The sequence below is a fragment of the Zeus faber genome, assembly GCF_960531495.2.
Source record: "Zeus faber genome assembly, chromosome: 17".
Lineage (NCBI taxonomy): Eukaryota > Metazoa > Chordata > Actinopteri > Zeiformes > Zeidae > Zeus > Zeus faber.
In genome coordinates, this window is record NC_137204.1 from 15,548,162 (window position 1) to 15,566,541 (window position 18,380).

General features: G+C 42.5%; 1 protein-coding gene across 3 annotated transcripts in view; it reads left to right on the forward strand.

The window, feature by feature from the left end:
• The first annotated feature begins 202 nt into the window (after positions 1-202).
• The window catches only part of znf618 (zinc finger protein 618), a 58,595-nt gene continuing 40,417 nt past the window's right edge, over positions 203-18,380 (forward strand). For all 3 annotated transcript variants that reach the window (XM_080017472.1, XM_080017474.1, XM_080017473.1), the window contains exon 1: positions 203-660. The gene's annotated coding sequence lies outside the window, so the exon portion shown is untranslated. The remainder of the gene's footprint in view (positions 661-18,380) is intronic.

The following is an 18,380-nucleotide window of genomic DNA, read 5'->3' on the forward strand; positions in this document are numbered from 1 at the left end:
ACACACACACAGCCACACACACACACACACACACACACCACACACACACACACACACACACACATGTTTCCTGTGGGTTGAATCTGTATCTGCCCTATCGTTATTTCAGACTTGCTGGGTGTAATTTTACAGTCGTCCAGCCATTTATCCCCATCCCTCCCCCCCTTCTTCTTCCCAGAATATTTTTTCATGTAGACTAATATAGCCGCTGCAATTTTGGGAATCCGTCCTTGTATATGGCGGACAAAAAATTTCCACGGGAGGAACCGCGACAGAGAAGCGAAAAACAAACCGGGAGCTCCGCGGACTAAAGCGACGAAAGCCTCGCGGAAAAAAAAAAAAAAAAAAAAAAAAAAAAAACCCAAAAACAAAAAAAAAAAAAAAACCAAAAAAAAAAAAAAAAAACCATCCGAAACAAAAAAAAAAAGGAAAAAAAAATCAAAAAAACAAACTAAAAAAAAAAAAAAAAAAGAAGAATAATAATAATTCAAAGCCACGTCCACGCCATGACCTTTTTTCTTCCTCGGGAAAATGTTCGCGGCGCTGCGGAGATAATAAAGTTGTTGCGAATTTGAACATTGGGAATTTGCGATAAGTCAAATCAAATTGGAGGAGCGGCTCGGTGGCGGGGAAGGGGAAACCTTGGGAGGCTCCGAGGAGGTGAGTGCAACTACTTTGGATTTATCTTTTTTTTTTTTTCTTTCTTTCTTTTTTCTTTCTCCCCCCCCTCCCGGTTTAACGGGAGGAAGTGTCCGTTTCTCCCCTTCTCTCTCCCCCTCTCTCCCCCTCTCTCTCGCTCTCTTTTTTTACCCCCCCCCCCCCCCTTCCTTCTCGCTATCGCTGTTTATCAACGGAGTGTCGGGCTTCGCACCCGGGGGCTGGACACGCCGCCGCGGGGCTCTGCTTCGAAAAGCCTTCCCGTAATACACACAATCTGTTGATTAATATTATTATTTTTTTTTTTAAACAGGATTTTTCATAGCGTTTTCGCCTCCACCCCCCCCCCCCCCCCCCCCCCAAAAAAAAAGAGAGAGAGGAGGAGGAGGAGGAGGGGGGGGGCGGCACTCGCGGCTACCTTCTAATAATTAATAATTCGTACGCGCGTCCATTGTACTTGTTGTAAATGGCGGCGTGTAGAATGTGCGTGAGAAACGCGCCAGCCGCACCGACGGGTGGAGGACGACGCGGGGGAGCACCGGCGCGGAGCCCGGGAACGTCCTGCAGCCATGTTTGGGTGAAATTGGCTGCGAATTTCGACCCGGGCTCCACGGTCCGCGTCCGTGTGGCTCCCGTGCGCCCCCACCACCACCACCACCAACACCACCACCTCCGCCACCACCACCTCTCCTCCTCCGCCTCCTCCACCACGCGTGCCGCTCGGGCGGCGTGTCGCGGAACTCGCTGCGGATCGACACGGGCGGCGGGGAAAGGGACGCGGAGGGCCAGGGAGCGAAACGCGGTGGGTGGGTGAGAGAGAGAGAGAGAGAGAGAGAGAGAGAGAGAGAGAGAGGGGGAAAAAAAACCCAAACCCCCCCAAAACATTATTATTTTTTAAATTTTAATTGTTTTCATTATTTAGGAAAGGGGGAAGGAAAACCGTTCGGGGGGCGGCTCGGAATTCTGTCGTGAAATGTGGCGCCGCCTGTAGGTAGACGTTCGGAGAAATTAAGGAATAGTGTAATTAGAGTAGTTTTGTTTCGCAAATTCGCTGCCTTGCGCCGGGGCCCGGGCGGTGGACGCGACGGCGTCGCGTACGACAGCGTCGTCTGCTGTCGCCGGGTCTTTTTTCCTTCCACCCCCTCCCGCCACCCCCGGCTTCGACGTGATGATAATGGTTCCTCTCTGGCGCATTAAGATGGAATATAATGAACAGAGCTATTTACCATTAAACAAACAAACAAACAAACAAAAAAAAATCGAACAGGGGGGTAAAAAAAAAGGGGGGGGATGGGGGATTCAGTGTAATTGAGGAAAAAAAACCCCCAAAAACCCCAAAACAAAGCTTGTGTGGAGTTTCTGTGCTGAAGCCTTTGCTAATGCCGGTTGATAGAACATATTAGAATACATCCCCCGAGGAGTCTTGGCTCTGCACTTTGCCAGGCAGATTTAAAGGGCAAACAAATCTATTCGGCGATGTTGTAGAGCGATATAAAAAAAAACAAAAAACACACACACACACACACACTCTCAAATGGATTCACTGCGATCGCCGCGATGATTGCGGGGAGGAAGGGGTTTGGGGATGGCGAATAAGGGGCCGTATCGCGGTGAATGATTTGATTGTGGTGTTTGCTGGTCATTGGTCAGTATGTGCATGATGTTCTGCGCCGGTGCACTCACAAACAGAAGTCGGCTTCGTGGCACGTAGTGGAAGGATCGAGGTGTCAGCATAACAGGAGGACAAATAAACAACAACAACAAATAAACGTCACATCGCCGCCTGCATCCCCGCGGTTTACGTGTTATCTTTTCGAAACAATGCAGTATCCCACCTTGCACAGGTTTTTTTTTTTTTTTTTGTTTTTTTTGTTTTAATTTAATTGGAAGGAAAATATGCATGCAGTTTTGCCGTTGGTGCTTTTAAACATTGACCTTCAGAGCTGAATGAATTTTAAGTTGCTGGGCGTTTCTGTGCTTTGCCTGCTAAGTCTTGTTGTGAACTCTGACCTTTCCGGAGTGAATCGAATCGAAACATACCAGGAGTCTTACGTGGCTCCTGTGGAAATGCACAAAGAAGTAAGCTCATTCCACAATTTAAAGGAAATGTGTGTATTCCAAAAGAATGTGTGTCTGCGCAATTTTGGCGAGGAAAGGACCCTTCGATTGCGATCGTTCGTTGGGTTGAAACCATAACAGTGGGCGTTTTAGTCGCTTGATGTCAGGAAGGTTAAAATTCTTCCTGGTTTATCAATGACGACTTGCACTCAGTTTATGTGGCAACATTAGGCGGCGGACAAACACATTAACTCTTCTAGATTGAGATGTTTGGAATGTTAATTGTTCAGAACTTCAAATTCAGCCGTGAATGAACAAACACAGCCCTTTGAACAAAACCTTAAACTGTTATACTTCTTAGTATTCTCAGAGGCATGTCGAAAATGGCATCTATTAAATTGAACTCTAGGGACTGGCTCCTCGGGGTTTAGGGGTAATGCATTAAAAAAAAAAAAAAAAATCTGTGCATTCTGCACATATTTTGCCTACCACTTCCTTTCTAAAAATCAACCTTATTGGTCTCATGAATAATGCATAAGGACATTCAATTGCTGCAGCAACGAAAATTAGGCCTGTTTACTTGCAGTATTTATGTACACAGAAGCTTCTTTTTTTTTTTTTTTTTATAGACCATTTTTCAAGGTTGAGCAGAGCCCTAGTTGCTTTTCAGAAAATACAAATTTTCAGCAAAGCAAATCTCATTTCTGTGAGTGAAAAGAGGAGGGGTGAAACTCCCGCGGGTTTAATGAATCCATAAATCACAATAGTGCCAGGTTTGCTGCGCCTGCCTCAGTCTGCAGTGTAATTTTGATTTTCATCAAAAATTTAATCTGCCAGCCTACAAGGGCTTAGTGGCAGACCGGATCCCGCCCTGAATTTCTAATTTTAGGGGCCTGATCTTTCAGGATTTATTTTTGTATAATTCAAGTCTGCTTTTCAATATCTCTTGTTATTAAATTTTAATTCATGGCATTAACATATAGATTGAAAAGGTTTTTATGGGGGTTTTGGTGTGTACGCGGTTGGAATTTTACTAGACGACACACTTTTTCCAGAGCATTCCGGGTGTGTGTGTGTGGGGGGGAGGGATTCATCCATTTCTCTGCATTATTGCTTTTTGAAATCTTTGGTCGTATACCATCTTGGGAGACATTTATTACACAGGACAGGAAAATGTGCATTTGATTAAAGAAAGAGTGAAGGCAAAGCATGTAGACTGAAGCAGGTTTTGTTCCATCCCTTGCTTTTGACTCTTCCTGGATATTTCAAATATGCAGCGACAAACACGCGCACACACACACACGCACACACACACACACACACACACACACACACACACACACACACACACACACAACCCCCAACCAAATTTCTACCAATCATCTTAGCATATGCAAAAAACAATAACACAATGAGGAGCATTATACGCACAGTTCTGTTTCACTGATGTGGAAAAAAAACAAAAACTATTTTGACCGGCATCAAATTAAAAGATGCTAACTTCATAGATTAACAGAAGAATCAAGGTAAGCGTCTCACTCAAATAAAAAAAAAAAGAGAGGTACGGAAAGGCTAAAATTATTACCCACGCGCAGTCATTCAATTTACCTAATTATACTGCAGAACAGGACAAAATATTGCCCAGATATAGGCCAATTATTTTAAGTACGGTAATGCAGTGTGGATTCTGAAGAGAAGTACATCATGTAGTTCTTCCTGTATGCCGTGTCTTCTAAAGCTGTAAGTCGAGGTGAGCTTAGTGCAGGTTTCTACCACATTTTGATTATTAACCAGGCTGACATTTAACAAAGCGGCTGGCACAAATCGTTTAAAAAAAAACAAAAACAAAAAAAATTCCCAATACTCTTTTTTTATTTTTTTTGAGAATTGACGTTCATAAAAAGGGTAAATCTTTCCAGGCCATTAAATCAAATGTTTTACGGTAATGCTTGCTTTAATCTTAAAACTTACATTTCATGTTTATTATCGCCTAATGATGTTGGTTGTTGCCACTTGTATTGAATGTCAGTGGACATTTCCATATCTCGGGTTACATTTTGGTATTGAGAGTGCCCTTAAAAGAGGGGCAGATGGCTAGTTTTTCATTTGGCTTTGATTGGGATTGAAAGGGCAACAGCAGGCATCTTATTTGTTTATGCAGGTTTTTTTTAATTGAGGATATGAAAGTGTTCAAATGGATGAGTAAGTGAAAAACAATATTCACATATATTGGTGGCATAATTCTGTTTGGTCAGAAAAGTGAAAGACAAAACCTTTGGTCTTTGTTTCAAAGAAAATAACAAGACACATTGCTTGTTAAATATTTTTTCTGACAATATAACCTTTTGCTCTATAGCTTTGGAGAGCTCTTTCCTAATGAGATCTGTGAGAAACAAGGGGCGCAAGTTCATTATAAAAACCTTTCAGCAATTGATTGGTTTTCAAGTTTCAACCTCCACAGAAGGCAAGATAATCAATGCATCCTTCTTTACTGTTCATTTTTACCTTGTCATTCCAAGAATGCATTGTAGCATTTCTAAGAGTTAAAAAAAAAAAAAAAGTATTTCATTTAAGTTGCATAGCTTTTGAGTTCCTTCTGTCATATTAACTGTATTCTACTCGACAAATGTCAATATTTTAAAATTATATCCTAAATTGTTTCATTATTTGCCTGAAACATAGAAGTGAAAATGATAAATGGACTGTTCTTTAAGACCTTCAAATAATAGTAGTTGAAATGTTCTGTATTTTTATTGGTACTCTGTATCAGTAAGTACCAAGAGTGCTCTTCATATATTCGTATTAGCTATTTATATGTTTATATATAATAGTATTTGTTTGCTTGTAACGACACAATATAATCTTAGAATAAATACTAATAAACATTAATGCAATAAAATGATCTTTTAAAGAAAGTCTGTACCTACATAGAATGTAAAACAAACACAATTTTCTTTTGTACACTGTTGTGTAATACTTTGTAGCGCTGTAGTTGAGTAGTGCTGTAGCAAATTTGTCTAAGCATTATGCAGTATTTGCATTGACACTTCTTTTGACTTTGGCTGCTTTTTGTTCTCTTTCCTGCAAAGTCATTGCACAGCTTCAATTATGATAAGGTCGGGGTTCAGAGGTGCTCAGTCTAATACTGTGAGTGTTCCATCCGCAGAACTCTCCTCCAAGTAGACGTGTTTGCAGTGTGTTTTGGGTCATTGTTGTGCTGTAAGATGCCATTTTCCCAAAGTTACAAGCGTGACGAATAAAAATCTCTTAAAATTTCAGCATTCATCATTCTATAGATTTTTGACCGAGAGGAGGAGGTATTCCTAAAAGCTTGCTTATGCTGCAAGCGTGTCTTATGTCTGCTAGCCTAGGTAACTTGTGGGGTGAAACTATTCCTGGAAGACAGCTAGGAAAGATGCCGCAACTAATGCATTCCTCCTAGCCTGGTCAGCAGCAGGCTAGATGAGCCTGATGACTGTCTCTGGGTTGGTTGACGTGAGTTCTGCACGTTAAATTGTCCAGTTTGCAAGTGTGTGTATATAAACTGCAGTTACCTTGTCTGAATATGTGTATTCATTGGTATATTCTTCATTACAATAACCAATATGCTTGTAGGCCAGTTGATCTTAGGTTTATTGTTGTGTCTTCGTAAACAAATAATGGTGGGAAAATAGTCCCGTTGGAATCATGCCTTGTGCTTTCATTGAATACCTGATTGATTAAATGATTTTCCATTTCTTGGCCGTGAGCCACACCAAACAAGATCTTTACTCGATTGCAGGTGATTCATTTTTATTTAATTTTACACAATAGGGCAATATTTCTATTCTAATTCGTGCAATTCCAGAGAAGGGACTATACTTTAATTTACGCAGTGGACGTTGGCCTTACGAATGTTCTGAACGGCTAATTTCCATGATGTTTAAAAGGAAGTTTAAACTTAGACTAGTTGACAAGTCTAAAAGTCAGAAAAAATATTGCGTATCTTATAAAAAATATTGCGTGTATTATAAAAAATATTGCATGTATTGTAAGAGCCATTTGAAGAAGCCATTCCCTGCCCAGGTATAATTCACTGTCTTTCGGGTATATCGCATGCGCTCAAGCTCCACCTCCCTGACGGACTGGGCCGGCAAATGCTCAGCGAGTAACCAAGTCCGCGGTAGGGCTGCAGGATTTGAGGGCAGATTTCACATATTTAAAAAAAAATCACTATTCCAATGCTGGAATTGCCATTCAATTGTCTATATATTTTTTCTTATAAATAAATAATTGATTATCAATGTTTTGGCTTATGTTAGTGAATCAATTCACATTTGAATGAGCAATAAAGTTCAATATAAGTTTATCCAGTTTGTTGCACAGTGAGCCCCCCATAAGAGAGAAATATTCAGGGTAACGCGTCTCCCTCTCCTCCGGCGTTTCACTGTGTGTACAAGGGAGAGCGCCTTTGACCAGAATGTCCGGTAATTCCACAGATGTGGCGATGAAAGTGGGGAATAAAACCGACCATCACCGACGGAATTTCCTCTCGTGCTAGCATTTTTCCAACCACGGGCTCGCCAACCATGCCGGGCCGCGGGGCATTTCCCGCTGGACCGTGAGAACATGGGTGGGAGTTGTTTAGGAATGATCTGCGATCTATATAAAAAATAATAAAGCATACAAATTTGAATGGGATTAGAGAGGAATATCTGCAGCCCTAGTCCGCGGCCCCGGGAAGCGCCAAGGTCAGGGTGGAGAGGCGCTGTAAAGCCGGCGGCCGTCCCTGGCTGGGATACCTGCCTTGGAGGCTCAGCGAGTAACCGAGTCCGCGGTCCCAGGAAATACGCCCGATTAGTGGTCCCTGACGAGAAGATGCAGACACCGGGAAAACGCTCTTCCATACACCACATTTCTGTGCAAATGATGTCAGTATGTAATTTAAATGTGTGCAGTAATAAAACAATAATAGAGCCTAATAAGTATTTAGTACTAGTATTTCTGGTGCCGACTAGCGAGGGTAGCAACCTTTAATCGACTAGTCGACTAATCGCGCATAAAAATGGGAAGCATTTCCACAGCATCAATGGAAAGAATCCGATACCCTGTATCAGTTTCTTATACTTTAAGTTCCAGTTTCAAAATAACAAAACATGCACTTTTTATAAAGGAAATCATTTTTTCTATAAATGGAACACGCAGATCATTTAAATGGAAATGCAATTATTGCAACTCGATTGTGTGTTCGGCAATCGATTGCCAGGCGGCTTCTTTGGTTTTATTTAATAGCCACATTATTGTCTTTTTTTGTAGTAATATGTTTCATTTCCTCATATTGTTCAATCAGTAATTCTTGCGCTGTGGCTGTGAAAGAAATGGCATGTCCCTTATTGATCCCTGCCATTATTAATTCCATCACTGCATTCCACTACTTGGCATCGCATTAAAGAGCAACAGTGTGCATGTAAATTCATTGGCATGACTTCACTTCAATTAGTCAGAACTAATAAGCTCCAAGCCGTGTTACGGGAACCGTTTGAGCCCAGACAGCAACTTGTATCATAGGCAAGCGACTCTTTCTAGATTTATCGCCGCTCTTTCTGAGGAATCATTGTGGAATACCGCCCCCGCCCCCCAGATTCCCTACACTAATGGCTGACATACAGGCCCAGACCATTCCAGAGCCACCACAGTGCTCCACAGAGGCTGCAGGCAGGCACCGATGTACTTTAGACAACTTCTTCTGACATACTGGCATCTTTGTGAGAAAAAATGTTCAAAGCTGGACTCTCCATGGGTCTTTGACCCTGTTAATACAAAACTTTTGCTAAGTGCCATTTCTAAATCTCATTAAATGCACTGTTTAATTATACACCAGGTTCAGCTAATCAATACCTCACTTATAAAAAGTAGGGCCTTTCATTTAGAAGAGCCACAGTCCTTTTGGAACACTGTCATACAGTCCTAAACTGTGTAGTAGGATATTGCACCATTCTTCAAGAAGAAAACCTTCCAGTTCTTTGAGAACTGAAGGAGGTGGAAATCAATTTTGCTCTAGTGTTGTCACAATGCTGAAATTGCTAGCTTGATACAATACCTTGAAAAATATTGATATTCAATCCAATTTTTGATGCCACGGGGAAAAATTCACACAACATTGAGGGCATAAAATCAATGTTGTAAAATTGATGTAAAATCGATGTTTTAACCCTTTGCGCTGCCCCCCGGTCGGACCCAGTGCCCCCGCCTGGGCCACGGCGCACTGGGCGCGGCGTGTGCTGCAGGCAGAGCTCGGAACACCTATAGAGTCTGGACGCAGCCCCTTCCTGAATAATGCGTTGCTTTGTTTTTTTAATTGTTTTTATTTAATGAGCATAAAGCTGTCCCTGAGCACAGGGAGAGCGGCGCTCCGTGTACTGTATGTGGACGTATGCGTGCACCATTTTTATAAAAAGTAATACATTTCTGCTGAAACATTGCATATTTTTCAAACGTTAATTTTCAGATTCTAACAATTACAAGGCGTGAAGTTAAATCAATCAGCCTAAATTTTACTGTGATTGAAGCTTTTTAATTTTTACAATTCAATAGTTAAATAAACATATGTTATTCACATCAATTCATGCATCTATTCATCTCATTTCATCGTAACACATAGGCCTCCCCTATAGGAAGGAATTATTTTCCCAAATCATACTCAGTTTTCTCCAAGGCCTGCATGTTAAAGGCTTGGCACCGTCCACCCCGAGAGTGTACCTGGCCACTATATCAGCCTGTCATAATGGAGCGGATGGCAAGCTACCGGGCAGTCATATTTTGGCATCCAGGTTCATGCAAGGCACCCGCTGGTTACTTCCGTCGGTGCGGTCGCTGACTCCAAAATGAGGTTTGGTTATGGTGTTTAATGCCTCCACGAGACACCCATTCGAACCTCTCTAGGAGGTTGGATTAAAATTTTTGCCGTTGAAGTCAGCTCTGCTTCTGGCACTTGTCTTGGCAAAACGTGTGGGAAACCTGGCCTGCTTGGTGTTCTCCACGGACATTTAGAGGGTTACGTTGAAACCCAATCCGGCTTCTCAGCCCAAGAATATAAAAGCGGGATTCAAATCAACCACGATTGATCTCATACACTGTGTCCTGTGCAGGCGCTATTGGTCTATGTGGAGCCCACGTGCGCCCTAGGCCAGTCCAACCAGCTTTTTGTCTGTTAAAGATCTCATACCCCTTTCCCACTGCGCCAAAAACCTGGTACAGTGGTACCTTGACTTACGACTGCATCTACTTACGACTAATCCAAGATACGAGTAGCGATAGTCGCAAAAATTTGTATCAACTTGCGACCGACTGCTCCAAGATACGACCGTGGAAATTTGCAGTTGGCGCGTCGGCGGCCAGTCAGCAGCCAGTCAGCAGCCAGTCAGCAGCCAGTCAGGAGTCAGTCAGGAGTCAGTCAGGAGTCAGTCAGGAGTCAGTCAACAGTCAGTCAGCAGTCAGTCACGCAGCCAGTCAGCAGCCAGTCAGCAGCCAGTCAGAAGCCAGTCAGCAGCCAGTCAGCGGGCGACCTACATGGTGTGTGCACGTAGTTCGTGGCTTATCGATATTTTTTTTCATATTTACTGTGTTTGTGCTGTGTATTTTGTTTATTTTCACCCTTCATCATTTCATAATTTATATGGGAAAAATTGCTTCGACATACGACTGTTTTAACATACGACCGTTCTTATAGAACGAATTACAGTCGAAAGTCGAGGTACCACTGTAACACCCACTAATATCTGGCATTTGTCATCAGTGAGAAAGGTTCCACCGGGTCTCGAATGGGGGTCAAATGAGCCTGTAATGGACACAGGTTTTAATCAGCTCTGATGTGAACAGGGCATCCGGGGTTGACCTGCTAATTTGGGCCCCTTTACCGGCGTGATGCGACGCGCGTTGAAATTCCGAACGTTGGCGCATAAATAAGACAGGAATATCTGTGTATCATTCAATCATTTCATATCCCAAATCAGATGTTATTGTCTTTTTTTCCCCCATGATGGACCGTGAAATGTTGTGAGTGTGGGGAGCACAGCGGAGAACCGGCATGCTCCCCGCCGTGAGCTCCAGCGTTGTCCCAAGCCGCTCCCTGCCGCCGAAGGACCGTTTGGCGAGTGCGCAATCTACTCTTTGCTGCTTCTACTCTAGTGTAGTATCGTTGTATCAATCCCATTCTTTTGAATGGCTCAAAAAAAAAAAGAATTCCCCCAAGTTTTACAGTTTTATGTTGTTTTTGTTTTGTTTTTGTCTCCTCTACTCTACACCATGACACACCCCTTTTCCAACATGTTCGTGACGTCGAACGTGACGCACCAGAAAACTGCATTTCTCTTGGCAATGGGAAAGGTGTCACTCGCCTATTCTTAGCGGAACTCCCGGATGGTCTTGAAGCGCATTCTACTAGGGGTTTGGCTACTTCGTGGGCGCTGTTACGAGGGGTTTCAGTCGAGGAGGTATACGGTGCTGTATCCTGGGCTAGCCCACACACGTTCACCATAGTCTACACTCTTGACATGATGCTGTCAGCACTGGCGCATGCTGTTTTGACAGCTGCCAGGTGTTAGCCTGCGTACAGAGTTACGCTATTCTGTTGGGAGTGCTTACAGTCAGATGATCCCCCCCCGCTCACGGTCGTTGCCTGTTATACCAGCAAACAAAGCAATTATTGAAACTGATGACTGCCACAATATTGTTGCCTACCATCAAGGATATCAATAGTTGGCAAAGGACATTGTGGGTCAAACACATCCACTGGCCTTCTCCTACCTTAAATTTGTCCGGATGTAGGAAAGATGACTCATCACACCATATTATTCCTTCTACTGTTCAGAGAGCCAGGTTTTGTACTCCTGACACCAGGTTATGCATCTTTGTGCGCTGGCCTTAGATAAGTTTGATACAAGTGCAGACCTGCAAACCTGCACGCATTCTGTGTACCAACCACACAATTCTTGGTCAAAATATGCAGGTATGAAATACCAGCCGAAACTACAGAATTTTTTTTTTTTGATACTGTGTGTGTGTGTGTGTGTGTGTGTGTGTGTGTGTGTGTGTGTGTGTGTGTGTGTGTGTGTGTGTGTATATATATATATAAATTGTAATTTATTTACTGAAAACAATAAATCAATCAATGTAAAACAATTCCCTACATTTATTGGGTATTTAAACTACATCCTTGGATTGGACCCGATGCTACGACCTGTGGTTCTGTAAGCCATCCCCTACCTCTCCTCTTACTCACTCAACATCCACGGATCCGCAGCGGTATCTTATTATCTACCGATGCTGCATTGCTGAGGCAAAATGGGAAGTGGTACTTAGGGGAGTGATAATCACAAAAATGTGACCACAATGTTAACATATAAAGTGTTGCTTATAGAGGTGCATCAATCGGCCGGTTTTCAGCCTGATCGGCCATGACCGGTGACCGACCGATCAGATATATTTTCCGATTCTGTGCCGTTCAAATGTAGGCGCTTGATACTGTGCTCAGGTTATCTTTAGATGCTCTGATACTCAAACTCGATACGAACATAATGTAACATACTTACGTAGTTCACGCTAAAAAGAGAGAGTGAAAGAAAGAAAATGTTGGCTTTTCGGAGGTACTTCAAGGTAAAACAAAACTTGGATAAATAATTTATCAGCTGACAATATTCAAAATTTTGCAGACTGCGTTTCTATCTCTGTCACTGCAGCGGAGCGTCTTCTCTGGTTGTTCCGAGTGCATGAGCTCCACTCGTGTTGAAAAGTTCAACTCTTTTTTGAGACTCTTGAAGAGTTACTCAGTGGAAAGACTCGTTCAATTTGATTCAGTTGGTTTAATGCATGGTGAGTTCCAGTAAATGAGAGTAAGAACACATTTATTAGTAATTTATAATTATTACCGCTTTTTTGCCATGATTGCAATTTATTTTGGAACGGCAAGTAGTATATAAATATAATACCGTTCTAACACCAAGCCGCTAAAAATAAGCGATTGAAACCTTTCCTATTGCCAGGAGAAGTGATGTTTTTTTCAGGTGCGTGTCATGGTTCCAGTGCGATAAGGAACAAAACAGTAGAGGAGACAGCAACTCAAACAAACGACGACAGAAAACTGTAAAACTTGAAAAAAAGGCATTTTGAGCAGTTCAAAAGAATCGGATCGTATATGAACGACCCAAGCAGCATGGAGCACCGGCGGCACGGACACTCTATGTTGTCCTTTGGCGGCAGGGAGCGGGGACCGGATTGGGGCGACGCTGCAATGACTCGGAGCCCGGCGGGGAGAGCGGGGGTTCTCCGCTGTGATCCCCACGGTGCGATCCCCACGGTGCGATCCCCACGGTGCGATCCCCACGGTGCGATCCCCACGGTGCGATCACCACACTCACAACATTTCACGGTCCCCCATGTGGGGAAAAAAGTCAATAACTTCTGATTTTGATTTTGGATTCTAAATGGGATATGAAATGCTGGAACGATATACGGATATACCTGTCAATTTATGCGCCAGCGTCCATAACTCCAACGCACGTTCCATCTCACAGGTAAAGGGGCCAAAATTGGTCGACCAATCGGAGGTGGTTCTCAGTCTCGTTCCCGCAGTTTCAGTATTCACTACACTAGTGTTTGCAATCACCACACCCCGCTTGCCGTGAAATAACACGGGTCCTTGCTTATCGATCAATTGGCTTAACGACCTGGTCCTAGGAACGGAACTCGGTTGTTAAGTGAGGAGTACCTGTGTTGTATTTTAATTATGGAAATCAATCAATCAACCCATATCAAACAATACCGTACATTTATTCGGTATCATCCCTCGGATTGGACCAGATGCTACGACCTTGTTCTTGTGGTTCTGTAACCCCTCCCCTCCCTCTCCTCTCACTCAATCAGCATCCACGATACACAGTGGTACTTTGTTATTACCGAGGCGTAATGCGGCATTGTGAGTTAAAATGGGAATCAAGCACCAAAATGTGACCGTAATGTCCGCATATAAAACGTGAGATGCACCAATTGATCGGTCGGTGACCGGACCAGTGGACGATCAGTGTCTGATATATTTTCAGATTCTGTGCCTGTCAAATTTACATGCTCGATACTGTGCGCTCATGTTCTGTACTCGTAAAAATGCTCCCATACTCAAACCCGATACCAACGAAATGTGACGAAGTTGTGTAGTTGATGCCCAAAAAAGAGATCGAAATAAAGAAAATGTCGGCTGTTGGGAGATACTTCAAGGTAAACAAAGAAGATTAGATAAATTATTTATCTGTTGCCTGACAATATTTCAGAATTGTGCAGACTGTGTATCTATTGCTGTCACTACAGCGCAGCGTCTGCTCCGGTTGTTCGTAGCGCACGAGCTCCGCTCTTGAGGAAAGGTGAAACTCTTTTTCGAGACTCGGTCCTTGACGAGTCACTCAGTAAAATGAGTTGTTCGATTTGATTCAGTTGGTTTGATTCATGGTGAGCGAAGGAGGACTTCCAGTGAACGAGAGTGAGAAGAATCGGCCATTTATTTTATTTTGTATTTTTTTGTAATGATTGCAATTTCTTTTGAAATGGAAAGTACCATATGAATATAATAGAAAGGTATATTTACACTTAAAGTGAAAGAGACCTTAATTTAAAGTTTGAACTGGACATATGTTATGTGTCCTACTAAAATTCAGTGAGTTACACGTTTCATTATACTGAAAATTGGTGACAATCCCATATTTTGTTTTATTGGAACTTTGTGACCGTCCCATGTTCTATTATTGTACCATAGTAAATAATGAACAATAATGAATACACAGTGTCAAAATCAGCAAACTCACTATTTTGGTCACTGAAAATTGCACAGTGTGTCATCAGATCATGCAACGTATTTGTCATTGAAGTACAGCAGAAAGGAAATCAGAATCAGCAGGTTCGGTCATTTTACAAGATAATGCATTTCAAGGGATATATCCTAATCAGATAAATAACTATATGTAGTTAGCTGTAGTAGCTTGCATACGATGTGATTGTTCTCGTTGAGAGACGGCTACAGTGTGAATAACTGATGGCTGGCTGATGGCATTTAGCTGCAGTAACTCAAATACCATGGAGCCTCCCTTTTACACTATTGTGGTACTCAAAATATTTTCCCAAGGTGGGCAGGTCTGCGAGTGCTTTCCAAATGCCGTCCCTGCTATATGTAACATGTCGTTTTTGTTGACATTGGGTCATAGTGGTGCTGATTCCATTCTGTGGCAATTTTTAAGTCTGTACTTTCATTTCATTCATCCACTTTCATCCATTATCCTGTAATATGTCTGCATCCCTGTTGGCAAGTTTAGACTTGCAACCACTGAAGCTCTTTACTGATGCAGTTTGTCCATCACATATGCTGTCATGATTTGAGACCGTTCCATAACAAAATAAATTAAATACTTCTAGCATTTTGTTTTTGCTCTTTTCTCCTTCTTCCTTGTGTCTTCTTTCTTCCCTCTGCCTTCATCCTTCTTTCTCCTTTCTTTATTTTCTCTTCTTCTGACTGCCTTCCATGAACGAAAATGCTTAAAACTTTGTAGAGCAGTATGGTGTTGTCCAAAATGGCATTTATTGTAATATGGACTATATAAGGCATTTTTTTACCGCAGGAACATTTACATAGTTCTGAAAACTTTTTGGAGAAACCATCCCTTTAATGCATCCGCACTGCAGGAACTAGGAATGTTCATAGTTCTTGGAACTCTGTTTTGCGGAACTTTTTTAGCTCCTACTCCAGGCCAGGGACTAACAGGGATTGGTCCAGACGTAAGTCCACGGTCCCTCACCGGTACCTCAGACTGAGTAATAAAAAAATAACCAATAAATTATTTTTTATTTATTGTAGATTTTTATATAATTTAATGAATTAACGTGCGCAATCGTGCGTTAACGTGGGCAAGCAGCGTGCGGTGTCCGATGTAAGCCCGTACCTTACGAAAGTCGGAACGAACTTTTGAATGACATCTTGTTAATCTAATATGAGTGAAAGTCCAGCAACTGCATTGCTTATTTCTCACTTTCTCATTTGTTCAGAAACACATTTTGGTGGATAAGGTAAAATCTGTGAAAGTTACGGAGTAAATACAACACTGATCTCATGCTAAAACTCAGTTGGATTACGTTCCAGTTCGGTGTGAATTCAACCGGGGGAAAAAAGCCCTTGAAGGTATTTAATGCTCGGGGGACCTCCCCAGTTCCTAGTTTCCCTCAAGGAGTCCCCGGAACTGTGCGAAAATGCCTATAGACATGCGATTCTCTGAGATTGTAGAGATCTTAGAGGGAAAGGGATGCACCGATAGTGAAATTCTGTGCGGATACCGATGTTTAAACGAACAATTTGGTTGATAGCTGATGCCAATACGGATGTTTTCCGAGTTCTCCATGAACGCAGCATCACTTTCTGCTCGAGTGCTGCAGAGAGTTGTGTCCGCGTCTTCTAAAATCAGTCACAGATGGCGTAGTTCTCTTTTTAATATACTTTGGCGGCCCGCCCAATTAAAGTCTGTCTGTGGGGAAACACTGGATAAACATCGGCCACTGTCATTAGTGCCACTGCCATGTCATCTTATTTACAGATGGCAGTCAACAAGGCGAATATTGGCCGATGCTGACGTACGGCCGATAAATTTGAGCATCCTTAAAGAGGAATCTTTTGTATACTGCAATCTAGTGGAAATGATAGTCGATCAATCCTTTTTTTATTTTATTTTTTAAATAAACTGTGAAACTAGTTAAGTACAGGTACTCAGCTCTTCAGTGAGTACCTCCTGTCCTAACCTACAATTACTTAGCACTACCTAGCAGTATTTATTGTTACACTAATGTTGTTGTTACACTAATCTCTGTCGCAATGTAGCTTGAATGTTATTCTCCCTTGTAAGTCGCTTTGGATAAAAGCGTCTGCTAAATGACTAAATGTAAAATGTAAAACTTAATGTACTCCTCACTTAACGACCGAGTTCCGTTTCTAGGACCAGGTCGTTAAGCGAATTGGTCGCTAAGCGAGGACCCCTGTTATTGACGTAAGGGGGCGTGGCGATTGCGAACGCTAGTGTAGTAAATACTGACAGACTGCGGGAACAAGACTGAGAAGGGTGATGCGCCATGAGATGCTTGACGCTGAGACGCCGCGGTATTGTATGCAGCGCACAATGCAGGCTGGTCAGAGAGCTGGTCGTTAGTCCGAACAGTCGTTAAACAGGTAGGTCGTTAAGTGAGGAGTGCCTGAATATAACTGTGGCGGTTCCGCCTGTCACCCGCCATCCAAGTGGTGTTGTCAGGGCCCTCCAACACAGAGACACAGACGGTGGGGTTGAAAACATGCTCATTTTATTGTAGCGAGTGGGCTGGATGGAACAAGCGGAGTAGGTGTAAAACATGTCATGCCATGGGCTCCTCTTCGTGTGTGTGGGTGTGGGGGGGGGGGGGGGGGGGGGGGGTGTGTGTGGTTTTACCTGTTGCTCGTTGATTACGCTAACGAGCAACCGCTATACAGCCACACTAATCCTTGGCCCAATTACCTAGACCCAAGACAGATGTGGCTGCTCAAACCACACCACCCCCACACCACAATAACTTTCCAAACAGTCCAACTTCAGTTTCAAAAATGGATTTAAAATGAGCTGTACTTGATACCGGTGTACAGTTTTCTAAGGATGTTGATTTATCTACAAATATGGCTTTCATTTTTTTTTTTATACTAAAATACATAAAAACTATAATGATATATAAAAATGTTTGATTAAAACATATTTGGTATCAACATCCATTTATTTCGTTTTCAGTGAAACAAAAAAAAGCTGAAACAATACTGGACCGTATGTTTTATTCCAAAAATAAATCCTAAAATGGCCCCCTGCGGTTCTATGATAGAAGGCCCAGGAGGACCTCGCTGCTGAGACACAAGAAATCCTGGCTGGAGTTTGCCAAAACACACCTGAACAAGCAGAAATACTTCTGTCCTGTGGACAGATGAGACCAAATGAGAGATTTTTGGTAAATCACATCAGGTCTGTGTTTACAGGACAAAATTAAGCCTTCATGGAAGCCTTCATTGAATGCCTTCATTTGAAGTTAAAAGAGGAATACACTGTCCCGAAGGTCAAGAATGGAGGAGGTTCAGTGATGTTTTGAAGATGCTTTGCTGTCTCTGGTACTGGGTGCCTTGACTTTGTGCCTGGCACCATGAAATCAAGAGAATACCCAGGCATTTTTTAGCTCCATATTGAACGCAGTGTCAGAAAGCTGTGTCTCCATCGAAGGTCATGGATCTTCCAAACAGGAGAGCCATCTCAGAGCACCCAGGAATAGCATTGCCCCCAGGAATGGTTCAAAAGAAAACGTTGGACTGTTCTGGCCAGAAATTAGTCCAGATTACCAAAAAAAAGGGTGCTAATATTTTCTGCAAGCTGTAAGAGGAGTCTTTTGAACTCTCCAATACAATGGCAATAAGGAAGTCCATCATTCTGTTTTTATTTTTTTCATAAACTGTAAAAGAATTTGGATATGCATTTAACTGTCACATTATAAATGCCTGTGTACATGACTCACCACAATTCTCACTTAACAATCAACATTTTTACTTTGATACTGTATTGTTGACAAATTTGAATTGTGGTGGAACGTACTGTTCTTTGTGA